The sequence below is a fragment of the Condylostylus longicornis genome, unplaced genomic scaffold (assembly GCF_029603195.1).
Source record: "Condylostylus longicornis isolate FDR11 unplaced genomic scaffold, ASM2960319v2 ptg000004l, whole genome shotgun sequence".
Lineage (NCBI taxonomy): Eukaryota > Metazoa > Arthropoda > Insecta > Diptera > Dolichopodidae > Condylostylus > Condylostylus longicornis.
In genome coordinates, this window is record NW_026577973.1 from 5,078,120 (window position 1) to 5,092,161 (window position 14,042).

Genomic DNA, 14,042 nt, shown 5'->3' on the forward strand with positions numbered 1-14,042 from the left:
ATAATCATATTAAAAATTATTTTATGTACCAATTTTTCTTTTATTTTGCAGTTCAAATACATACACACATATGCTCATATTTATAATTTATTGAAATGTACTTATAAACATTTTTTTGTTAATTCTCTTTGTTTAATTAGTTTAAAAAATCTACAGCAAAAAAATAAAATCCATTTCAAAAAATTTTAATTAAAAAATCTGTGCGATACCCGCACAATATAATCATTATGTCAAATACATTTTAATTAATATTTAAACGAATATAATATGCATAAGTGTAATAAGGACATAGAAAAAAAATGTTCATTTTATTTTATTAAATAGTTTTTGTTATTTTAAAAAATACATAGGTAGCTAGTTAGTTTACGAATGAAGTTTGGTACTTAATTATTAGATAATATTTCTATAATTTTTATCTATTTAAATAAAAAATTAAATATAAATATTATGCAGCAATATTTTTTATAATATATGAGCATTATAGGTGATAATAATTAATTATTAATATATTCAAATATGAATACATTATCATTTATTATAAATTATTAGTTTTTCATACATATACATACATGCATATTAAAATTTATTAATATTATATTATTGCTTTAATGAAAGTGTTCAAAATTATGTCTATAAAAGTGTTCATGTTTAAAGTTTCTACTAAACTCATTGTATTTGAATATTATTTTCGCTGAATTGAAATTCAACGCTTGTCCTCTAATTTTAATGGAAAACAAAATACAAAAATAAAATAAATATCTGGAATATTTTTTTTATCTCTTAAAATGCAATATTTAATATTTAATCTAAATTAATAGAAAGTATTTTAAACCAATATTTTTAAATAATAATTTCCATGAGTTCCAAATTTAAAAAAAATTTGTTTTTAAACGACCTTCATACAGCCCTTAAATTTTAGTATTTCTACTCAATGTAAATGCCGTAATATAAAAAATTTGCAAAATATTGCATTTTGGAACATAAACCTACCTACATAGTTCCAGTTAAAATAATCATTATGTATCGACAATAGTATATAATTTTGTGGAATGACCGATTTCATGATATTGTATTATGCTGTCTAATACAATCAAGTTAAACAGTTCTGTAATTAGCAAATGCATTCGAGAGTGTACTACAAATACATAATCCAAAATTTAAGAAATAAAGAAAACTTAATATTAATATTCGCATATGCGTGTATGTGTGTAATTATGTGTTATGAAATTCCCAATGAAATACATTTTTAAGATTGCTTTACACAGGTTCAATTTCGAAATTGTTTATTTCCCAAGATACTCCAATTAATACGATATAAGTACATTCTAGTGAAACAATTCAATTTTACATTTTAGCATTTTTTTTTTCCGTTTTTTCAAATTCAAAAGATTTACCAATATAAATCATGAGCGGCTTTGTTGTCTAAGCATAGATGAATATATTTTTTTGCAAAAATCATTGTCTCTGATTAATAAATCAATCGAATTCAATAGGAGTCAAAATTAGTTAAAAAATGTTAAACATAATTCAACGCATTGTTAACATTTCACGAATATAAATTATTAAATTTTATTTTTTTATCATTATTCCAATATAACAATAAACATGGCATTCTATAGCGTTAAATTATTTCATTTTGTTTGATTTAAATTTGATTTATTAATAACAATACGCATATATAGATATTTAGAAACCGGTTAGAATGATTAATTTTCTTATTTAATATGGCGTATGAAATAATTGAATTTTTCTGTTATTCGCCATAAATAGAAACTAAAAAATTATTGTTATCTCAAAATATTATTAAACATTATTTTTCAATAAAATAAAATATCTTTATTTATATTTGCTTAAATCTTAAAAATTATTAACATGGTGTTGAAATTAGTTAATTTTATTTAGTTGGCATATTTTCTGATTTTAAATTTTTGATAAAATATTTTGTTTCAATGAAAAAATTTAACGAATTCTTACTTATATGTATGTATATAGATAGCTAATTAATTCATAAAATTATGAAATATATGAAATACAATGTGATAATACTATAAACGGATATTACATAGTAACTACATATATGTCGCTGATTATATACATACATATAACTATGTGCTGTGTTTCACAATATTCGTAAATTTATATTATGCTACTAAGTAATATTTATATAACTATGTATGTGTTGGTTGCATAACATTTGTACATACACATAAATATGTTATTAGATTTATATATGGAAGAGTGTTGCGTTAGAGTTCAAAACCACAAAATATTTCATATAAAAATGGGGCAAGACTCAAATCAAAAAAAAAAAATTTCTTACAGATTTTTATTAAATATAGAATTTTTTCCACCAATTCAAGGTGTATCCAAAAAATTTTCTCTGAAATTACTAGGAAAATTTCTTTAGCCTGGTTGAGAAAATTGTAAGCAATTTCCAATCAAAATTTCACATATTTTGGCTTAACGTCAACCAAGTTTAATATTATATAATACCCATAATTTCACTCGAACCAATCCTTAAAAAGACCAACGTAGTTAATTTCAATAAAATTTCATGTTGAATAGTATAAAATACACCACGAAAACTTCAATAACAGTACAAATAAAGACACACTGTGTATTAAAGATAACTTTAACATTTCATAGTTCACATTATAGACAGCGTAGCAGTACGATAAAGTTTTTGGAATAAGGAAACATAAATTTTCAAATTTATCAAACAATAATAACTAGTTACTTATTATATGTATGTATGTATATATAGAATGTTAAATATTACACTATTTTCAAACAAGTCAATATAGGAGAACAAAGATATTATTATTAAACTATTATGAAAATTATATATAGAAAAAGTTTTATCTGGTTGTTATTGTAGTTTATAATTTTGAATTTTACAAAATCCTAGATACAAATTTGCTCTTATTGATAAGTTTTCCATTGTATTAAAATAAAACATTACCTACTATCTGATATGAAAACTACCTTAGGGATAAATGGAAAACTAAAAATAACTTATGTAAATGTTTTGTATATTGAATGTTTTTGAATGTTATAAATGTAGTAATTTTCTTCATGATATTTGACGCAATACAATTCATGCTCTTTTTTAATAATTATTGGTTTTTGTAATAAAATAAGAAATTTCGTGTAAAATTTTAGGTAAAAGATTTAGTTAAATTGATATTTATTCAACGCAGATATCAATAAATTTGAAAAACCATTATTAAATTTGAGAATTAAACGGTTCTAGAGATAGAACACCGCTATATAAAATTATTAACTAGATAGAAAATGAGTAGTATAGCATCGTTTTTTTTTTAATGTTTTGGTGAATATACGAGTACCGAAGTTCGGAACAATTTGGCTCAAGTGTTTTTAAAAATTCAAGCAGTCCAAATTTGAAATATTTCTAATAATTTTAAGCTCTATGAATTGGAGTTTTTTTCTTAAACTCTATAAGTGCAATTAATTATGTGAATGTTACTCTTTAATTTTATACATTAAGGAACCGGGTAGGACTTTCTATGGACAAAAATATGGATCACTTAGAGAGAAACTCTAATTTGAAATTCATCTTTTTTGATTCAATTACCTATACCACTAAAAATTACTTCTCAAAATTTTAATTTCAATACGTAATTTTTCTATTCAGCACTTTCACGTCTTTCAATTCTAAATCATAACAAAATTATTTCTTCTGCTTCAATCACTTTAAAATATTTTGTCTTAAGTTCAAAATGTAAAAACGATTTATTATTCCCAAACAACTAAAAATATCAATAGTATAAAAAGATTTTCAAGGAAAAAGAAAGAAAAATTATTGTAATTAGTAAAAGAGATTTCAATATTCAATTAAAATAATTGGCCTAGGAAAAGGGTAAAGGGCTCCTAAAAAAAAGTCATATTCATTTTATATGAATCGACCTAATTCTATCTCTCTAAAATATTTTAGTTATTGCTATTATTAATGATGTAATATTCAAAAATTGGAACATATTTCTAGTTTTCTATTTCTGTTGTAAAAATGGAAGTGATTTTATGAAGGAAAATTTTTGAAATGAATTGAAAGACAACATTCTGTTTGTTAGTAAATACATATGGATCTATTTGACATAATAAATATTAAAAGCGGAGACAAAATGAAAAAAGAAAAAGAAAAGAATAAAATGTCAAATAAGAATTTCTCATAAAATTTAAGAACTAGCAATTTAGTAAGATAGAGACACTTAAGTACTTTTACAATATTAATTTTTTAATTTTCCCTTCTCCTTCGATTTTCCTACAATTTTCCTTATTTTTTTTTTTTGAAATTTAGAAAAATCATTATGTTCGACACTGTGTTAATAAGAAATGAAGTGAGAAGATTTGTGAAAATTTGAAAAAAAAAAAGAAAAAAAGAACAAAGGCACTTCATTTGAAATTATCTATGATTAAATGGATTAAGTACTTAAATAGCTCTTATTAAAATCTCTTCAAAAATTTTGGGGGAAAAAAATTTTGTAAAGAAAAGCATGGATATTGCATATAAAAAGTGTAGAAATTTTGAATAGAATTTTTCATTGAGCAGAATTTTTAAAAAAGATCATTTGAAAAATTAATTTTTATTCGGTTAATTCAAAGTATTTTTTTGTTTTTGAAAGAATTTGGATTCTCAAGTGTGGTAGACGTAGATGTTCATAAGATAAATATACCTAGACAGCTAACATAGTGTTTTATTCGAAGGATGACTTTCCACGTCACTTTAACTATAAAATTACAAATGATATAGAAATAGGCATGAGGTGAATTCTAGTTTTTATCATTAAGTTATCATTACAATAGAGTTTGAAATTTTATGCATGATTATTATACATTCTAGAAAAATTATATTATTGAAGTGAACTATGAAATAACCACTTAGGAATATATAAAAGTTTTTGTTAAATATTCATAGAATTGAATATGCTTTTATTCTACATTTTGGTTCCAAACACAAATTTTGTGTTGGTTTGTAGAGAGTTTAATTTACAAATCTTCATTATGTATAAATTATTACTTGGAAATCTAATTGTTTCCCTATAACTTATAGTAAAAGTACGGGTCTGCATTATAAGAATTTGTGAAATAATATAATAATTACTAAAATAAAATTCAATTGGAACATTACCAATAAATTAGAAAACGTTGTAAAGCTATAGTTGAATATTTTTAACACATTAAATTGCGAACAGAATTTAATTATTATAATATAACATAATTTTCTTTTGTTGGTAACAAAAATTTTTTTTTTAAATTATAAGAACATTAATCAGTTAAAGTGCAAACATAACAATATTTACAGATTGCCAACACATTTAATTACCACTTAAATATAATAGCTAACTAAGTTGTATAAGAAAAATATTCAAATATGTGTTAAAATATTTTGAAACCAGAAATAATTTAGAAAATCAACTAGATTTGAATGAATATTAGCAATTTTGTGTTATCAATTGTCATTGATAATAAAAAAAATTTACTGATTACATAACAATAAAAATAAAACAGAAAAGCGCACAGTTCATTTTATGTTGTACGGATAAAGTGAACTGTGCCCTTTTTTTAAAAAATTCAATTCAAATTTCAAATTTTCTTGAAACTTTTGCTAAGAACGTCTTCAAACTGAGTTGCCAATTAAAAACGAACAAGAAAATGGAAAAAATTTTAAAATTAATTGGAAGTTAATCAAATAATTAATTTACCATAGTAACAAGAAAATATTAATGAATGAACTAATTAATTAACTTTCAATTTCTTTTGAATTTTCTTCGAAAATTATTATTAAAACTCAATCTATTTACAAAATTGTCTACACAAAAACAATATTTCTCCAAGAAATCCTACGACCAAATAGTGGAAAATTATTGTAGAGTTTATACTTATATATGCTGTTTATAAAATTTCATAAAATAAAACACTCTTTTAGTTGTAATTAAAAGATTTAAATATTTAAAAATGTTCTACTAATTACTTTTTTCCGCGGAAAGAATGACATTCAAAAGAAAACTATTTTTTATATACTTCTTCTGAAATATTTTCTTTTGTTTTGATGAAAAAGTACATTAACATAAAATTTTTATAAACAAAGTAAAGTAAAAGAATTCAAAAATTTTATGGTTGCTCCAGATAATTTTGGGATATTAATAATGAATGATATCTGTGTTTTTATATAGTATATAGAATATAACAACGTATATACAGTAACCAAACGTAGAAAATTTTGAGAACGTAAGAACTTCTTATATTATACACCAGCCTTTATTAATTATGTAATTAAGAGAAGTCATCTACATTTATTCCTGTAGATGGCTTTATAATTTTTTTATATCGAAAATAGGTTTAAAATTTTTTTTATTTAAATTTCTAATCTAAGTTTAGTACGATATTGAACGAAACAAAATCAATGGAAAGAAAAAATGAAAGTTCTTGTTTTTCAAGTTAAAAAAAAATTAAGAAATTCCAAGTATCATCACAGTACTTTTTCCAAATAAAATTAATTTTTAAAAAAATTTGGAATTTGTAGTTCGGATTTAATCTTTCATTAACACTTTCACACTATTAATTTTTGTCAAGAAATTAAACAAATTTTGGAACGAAAAATAATATTTACTTATATTAATTGGACTTTCTGACACTTTCGAGTTTCCATTACACAATACATAAGAATTATTCATTTTTAAATTTCTGCCTGACATTCTTGTTTAAGTTTTGTTCAGAAATCAAACTCTCATTATTTTAACTCAATTGCATTTTGATTGATGGTCGACTGATGTTTGAAAAATGATTAATTTCTCTGTTTATATTTTGAACATTATTAAATTATAATGCAATTCTTTTATACCCTAACCACCAATAATATTATTCATATGGTTGTCAAAACAAAGAATTTTCAAAACTCTTATTTTTAAAAATTTCATATGTTACATATTTTTTAACAAAGCATCTTAAATAAAATATAAAATAAAAATAATTTAATACTAAAAAAATCAGAAATAATTCTTTAGAAAAGAAGCAAAATAAAAAAAAACCAGGAATGTAAATAAATTATCAATCAACAGTAATAAAAAATAATAAAATAAACTTTTTTATGAAGATGTGCAGGAAGGATGGGATGCTTTTAAAAATAAACTGCAACTATTTATGAATAGAAATACCATAAATGTTCATCTTTGTTTTCAAAAACAGAAAAAAAAAACCATAATTTTTTTCATTCTTCAATCATGTAATTATAGGGACACAGAATTACCCTGGAATATAATAGTATAGAAGACCTTGTTATAATTTTCTCTCTCTGTTCTTAAGAAATTAAATAAAATTTCCAAGAATTAAAATGAAAATGAAATTCATTTAATGTTTATAAATATAATATGTAGATGTTCAGTGTATGCTCAAAAGTCCATAAATAATTATAAAAGAAAATTGAATATAAGCCCTCAATAGTCACTCAATAATAACAGGAAAAAATATTCTTTTGACTCTTACTACGCTTCGATAACATTAAATATACTTATCAGAAAATGTTACTAACATTTGATGTCTTAATATGTATTTGAATCCACAGTATAAGCATAGTTTATAGAAGTATAAGCATAGCAATAAGAACTACAAAATGGTCAAAATTTAATCAGGGAATAGAAAACATGGATTGTAAAAATTACAATTACTGAAACAAAGTTAAAAATTTAGTCAACCCGCGACGTCTTAAATCAGTAACTAACCTTTATAAATATTGAGTTCCGTCAACTAAGTATATAGTTTGAGCTCAAAGTAGAACAATAAAAGGTATAGTTGGTAATATTTTCATTATTTTAAAATTTCATGAAATAGAATGAAATCTTTTAGAATTAAATGAGTTAGAGTTTTATGTGTGTTATTTATAAAATAATTTTCAATACCACACTTTCTTTCTTCACGAAACTTTGTAAACTTGGTTTGAATTTCGTTCAACAAATGCCGAATGCAAATTTAATCGTGTTAAAGCCGAGATAAAATTGCTTCACTGTATATAGTGAATATAAGACTTTCTACCAAAGATGAATGAAATAAATTATTTATACATATGTAGTATGCATATATTTATGTATTATAATAAAGTTGGGTCAAACCAATGGTTTGTATTGTAGCACTTTTCCCTTCAACAAGTGAAAATACTGCTTTTAAAAACAGTCTATGTATATCCACCACACTATTAAAATTATTTTCATTTATAAACGAAACTATTTCTAGGATTGCATATATTTAGGATGACCATTTATGCAATCTTTGAAATAAAGCAAAAATTAATATAAACAGGGGTTAACATAATGCTCGATTTTGATTGTTAATTGTGTGAGTTAGGAAAAATAATTATATTTTTTAATGTCATGGAATTTACCGTTAACTTTTTGCGTTTATAAAAATTTGAAAAAGCTTGCGGTTTCAGAAATATAAGGTGTCAAAAATGCAAATTTTACAAATTTCAAGAGGCGATAACTTGAGAGGGGGTGGAGATGGAAAAAAATTTTCTTCAAACGAAATGAACTATTTGTTAATGTCTAAAAGCTCCTAAAATTTCAAGCTTCTACAGGCTGGGGTCTAGAAGAAAAACAACATCAAAAATTTGGAAAAAAAGGACTGTAGATAACGGTAAATTTAAACGACCATTTTGTTTTTCTAAAGTTTAACTATAGTATACCGCGGTAGGGGAAGCAAGCCACTGCCTTTCTACGTTTGCAAAATTTCAAAAATGCTTATGGTTTCATTGTAACAAATAGTTAAAATAGGCCATTTTTAGTGCTTTGGGGGGGTATAACTTCTAGAGGGGGGGAGATAGGTAAAAATTTCGTTCTACAAAAATAAGTTTCTAGTAAAGATCTATGTACGTATTAAATTTCAGCTTTCTATCTTTAAGAATGTAGAAGTTTTGTAAACAGACACACGGACAGACGGACGGACGGACGGACGGACGGACGGACGGACGGACGGTCGGACGGACGGACGGACGGACGGACAGAGTGAAACTAATAAGCACTTTTTTTCAAAAAATTTTTGGAAAAGTGCTAAAAAGAAAAGGGTGCGAAGAGGGCATAATGAAATAAAATTTTCTTTTAGTCATGCAGAGACTGATCAAATCTAATAGTCTATAGATATACATACATATCTATATCATTTACATACACTACACAGCACAATGTATAATTGATATTATTAATAAATGTTTAATATCCACAATGTTTTTTTTGTGCTTTAGAATAACCCCATTAACACCCACAACATTTACTTAAATACACAATAATTAAATGTATGTGTATATGTATAAGTATATTTATATATGGATTGTAGTAGACTTGTATGTTCTTTTTAGTTATTTTAATATTCTTTTTTATTATATTGTCTCTCTATATATTGAAGCTCTAAAACTCCATGGTTGGTCTAATTTGAGACTTTTATGTAAAGTAATATGTTAACATAAAAGTATTAATTTTGATTTTTTAGTGATTTTATTAGTTATTATTTTAATATTAAATATGTTTTTCTTTTATTCTACTTTGTGTTTTGTGGTATAAATTTTAACACCTTGAACTTATAATAAATGAAAAAAAAAATTAATTTTCTCTTTTAAATTTTTGTTAGGAACAAAAGAAGAATAGACTTAAATTGTATTGCATAATAGCTAAATAAAATTATTTTTAAAAAATTATTTTTATTATATACCAATGGGTTAGAAAATTCTCCTGTGGTTTATTATTTTACCCAACTCTATTATGTATATAGTTTACACATTAAATTATAACATAAGTACTCTTTTTTTCAATAGTAATAAAATAAAATTTTTAAATTTCCAATTTATAAATAGCACCTATGCACCTAAGCAGTGTACAAGTATAAAATTTAGAAGACTTTTCTATTATAGGTATACTTTTATTGAATTTTCCAACAAAATTTCAGAATGAATTAAAATTATTTAGTTAATAAAGAATTTTTATAATTATATATGTACGTATGTAGTTAAAACGAACAATATAACGATTATAAAATTTTTTTATTAATTTTCTTTTGAAATTAAATTTAATATCAGTTTCTAACAAGAGAATTTTATGTATAGTTGTGTATAGGTAATGCATATATAGAGCACACGCTGATAAGTGTAGCATTTTAGGGTTATTATTAATTTAAACACACAACAATTGGAAATATACGGCCGATTAATTTAAACACACAAACAATCACAATTATATGGTAATATTAACAATCGTAACATTTTAAAGTTCAATAACGAAAGCATTATACTGCCAAATTTTAATTAACTGCCTTTTATTAAAAGGTTCATGAATATCTAAAACAATAGTTTTGGAATATTTTATATGAAAAGGTTTAGGACTAGTATAACAGTAAATTTTGAAATTGGAACAATATTGGAGCAAAATAATTTTAAATTATTAGAAATTATTGATTAACATTTTATTTCATGGTATATAGGAAAAGATTTTTAATTTGCGTATAAAATAGATGCATTTTGAGAAAATTCTTTTAACGTTGAAAACAATTGGGTTAAGTAAATTTGGGATTATTTAAAATAATTACAAAAATAGAAATGTATATTTTAAAATCTATTTTTTTGTGAAAAATTATTAGAAGCTTCCAAAATTTTTATTATATTTACAAATTACCAGGAACTAGATATTATCATTATTTTCTTTTGTGATACAAAATATCAGGAAATTTCATAATTTACGGCTTCTTTTCAATAATATTATAATGTATTTCATAAAAATGGACTTTAATTCGGTTTCAATACACATTTCCAAATATGAAATTTAATATTACAACTTAATTATTGAGATTTATAATTGGTGATTTTGCATTTGGAATATCTATATAAATTAATTATAACAATAAAAATAGTTTCGAAAATTCAAATAAAAAAAAATTTTGGTAGCTAGTTATAGCTACTTAAAATATTTTTTATTTGGATTTTGGCCTAGTTTTAATTTGAATATAGTATGAGATTTTTCGGAAAAAATCAAAAGAATTTTTTATATGTGATTAGTATTACCCTCTTATATAAATTTTATTACTAATTAATATCAAAATATAAATTCTAAATTATCTATTGCTGAATAGTGTATCTAACAGTGGTTCTAAGAGTGTTATTATTAACATTCCAATTTCGAGAGAAAGGTGCATGTGCTTTTAAAATATTTATTCGAAATCATACTTGAATTATAGGAGCGTGAATTAAAAACAACGAAATACTATTCAAATTCTAAAGTAATATTAAACATTGAAAATTTAATATTCAGCTATACTTAAGGTATATGTACATAAGTTATACTTTTTATATAATAAATAATCTATATAGCTATCAAGCTTTTAAAATGATGATTCAAGATACTTAAAATTTTAATTTAATAATGAACTAAATTCAATATAATATGTACGTATGTAAATAAGAAGAGCAAAACATTTACGGAACTAGTTTTATGTCTATTATGATAAGCTAATTTTCTTATTTCCATTTTAATTATAATACAAAATATGGTTAGTCACAATGATTATTGAGTTGTTTTGTTTTAATAATCTTAATGTTTAGGCAAAAATAGGTATAATCTGGATATAAAATATCCAAAATTTTTTTCAAGTTTACTTGAACATTTTTTGAAATTTAAAATATTTTTAAATATGATTTCAAATTTACGCCCAAAATATGTTAATATTCGAATAAAAATGTATTTTAATAGAAAAAATCAATAATAATAAAATTTGTGTTAAAACACAAATATGCATATTATATATAGTTACTCGTATTTACTATTTTATAAGAGATTTATTAAATTTACTTAAAAAATCATTCATATCTTTTTTTAGTAAAAATAATGAGGATTAGAAAATTTAATTTCAAAAATTAAGCTGCTAGATTTATTGGAATGTTGGAATTAATACAAGATTAGTGAGTTGATTGTATTTAAGTAATATGTAAATATAAAAAATCTAATAATATTTCAAGTTTTCAAGTTTAATTTCTATAATTACAAATCTCTTGCGCAAATTATCTGCGATTAATCAATGGTAAATTGACACATTATACAATTATTATAGGGTGTGCGCTCATTTACAATCGTGCAATCTCAATTAAAACTATAAAATTTTTTTAAAAATGGAAAATATTATTATATTTTAATTTGTCTATAGTTTCATCATAAATCAGCAGTAATTTTATTAGTTAATTTAAGTGAGCTACTTGAAACCTCCATTTATCAACACAAGAACATAAGTGAAATTAAATTATTTTTTAAATTAATGCAAAATTATTTTCTATTTAAGGGAGATGAAGAATTTCTTTATTTTATATAAGTATTTGAGTAAATGTGTATCCACATTTACTTAATTAAATATAATTAATTATACATAATAATGTTAATAAATATAATGTCGGATAAAATAATTTTTATATGAGTAATTTTCATACGAGGAATGTTGAATAATTGAGTAAAGAGTGAGAACAGATTTAGGGTATTTATATAATGTACATACATACACATTGTCCGAATTTTGATTGTATTTCTGAAACAGGATTATAGAATTTCGAATTATTAAGTGCTTGAATCTTGAAATGAATTTCTCTATCAGCAATTTAAAACTAATAATTAAGAGCTTTTTTAACTTTTCAAATAATATTTGTGTAGAAATTCGTGTTCTTTTCTAAAATTTTTTAATAATTAATTTTCATAAAATTTTACGTTATTAACAGAATGTTTTTATGCTTAGTAAAAGCAAAAATTTTGAAGATATCTTATTAGTGAAACGGAAATCTAAGGATAATAACAAAAAAATTCGATAATCTATACTAATTTTGCAAATAACACTGGCATCTAATCCGTTTACCTATCAAATACATATTGATGCAAACTAAAGAAAAGTTGTAGAATAATTAAAATGGTAATTTCAAATGTTTTATTGTTAAATACTGAATAGATTTTATAAAAAAAATTTCCATAAAACATATTTTGTCAAATTGAATACTATAATTTTACCTTTTTTAACCTTTTACGATCTCAATATTATTTTATCACGTTTCAAACGCCTGCAAGTTTAGAAATCTTCCGTCCAATCCTGAAATTTAGTGAAAGCAGTTTCATTTTATAACTTTAGTTTTTACTTCAATAAAACTTTAAATTTAAGTTTTTATTAAGAAAACAATTTTTATCTTATAAAAACTTAAGGTAATTGTACAATTATAAAATTTTTATAGTAATTATATTTTCGATATCGTAGAAATTTATGAATGTAAAAAACACTTAGCACATATAACTTGTATTTCTTATACGTGTAAATTATTTTTAGCAGAATATTAAATATTGCACCAAAAAAATAAAAAAATGTTGAATTCTTGTTCAAGTAAATATTCGATTTTACTTATATTTTTATTTTATAAATACCAATTTTAATATTATTTAAAAAAAAAACTATCAATCATATACCAGAAACTAAAGAATTATTTCCGACTGGTTTTTTGTTTTTGTAATTAAAAAGAAAATCTTTTAAAAAACTTTTATTCTTGCTTTAAGTATAGGTACTTAAAATTCTATTGTAATTTTTTTGTTGAAATTAAAATCCTGCAACCAAACCGAATGGAAAATAATTTTCTATTTTGGAGAAAAGAAAAAGGAAAAACAGAAATAGGATAAAAGATATCGGAAAAATATCCTTAATTTTAAATAGAATAAAATCTATTTAAATAAAATTAAATTTTTAAGGATTTTTCCTTTTCAAAAAAAAAAAACGAAAACTTTTCCTCTCTTATTATTTTTTTGTTCTTCTTTGGCATTTTCTTTCCTCTACGTATTTATTTTCTTTTTACTTTTCTTTCTTGATACTTAAGTTCCGAAAAATTTTCTCATTTACACATATTATAATTTTTTTTTTGTTTTTATGATATTATTATTGATTTCCACTTTTTATTCTCTTTATTATTCTAATGTAGACTTAATTCGTATATTATATAACCTTATTTCTCACACTTACATAGCCTCTTAAATATT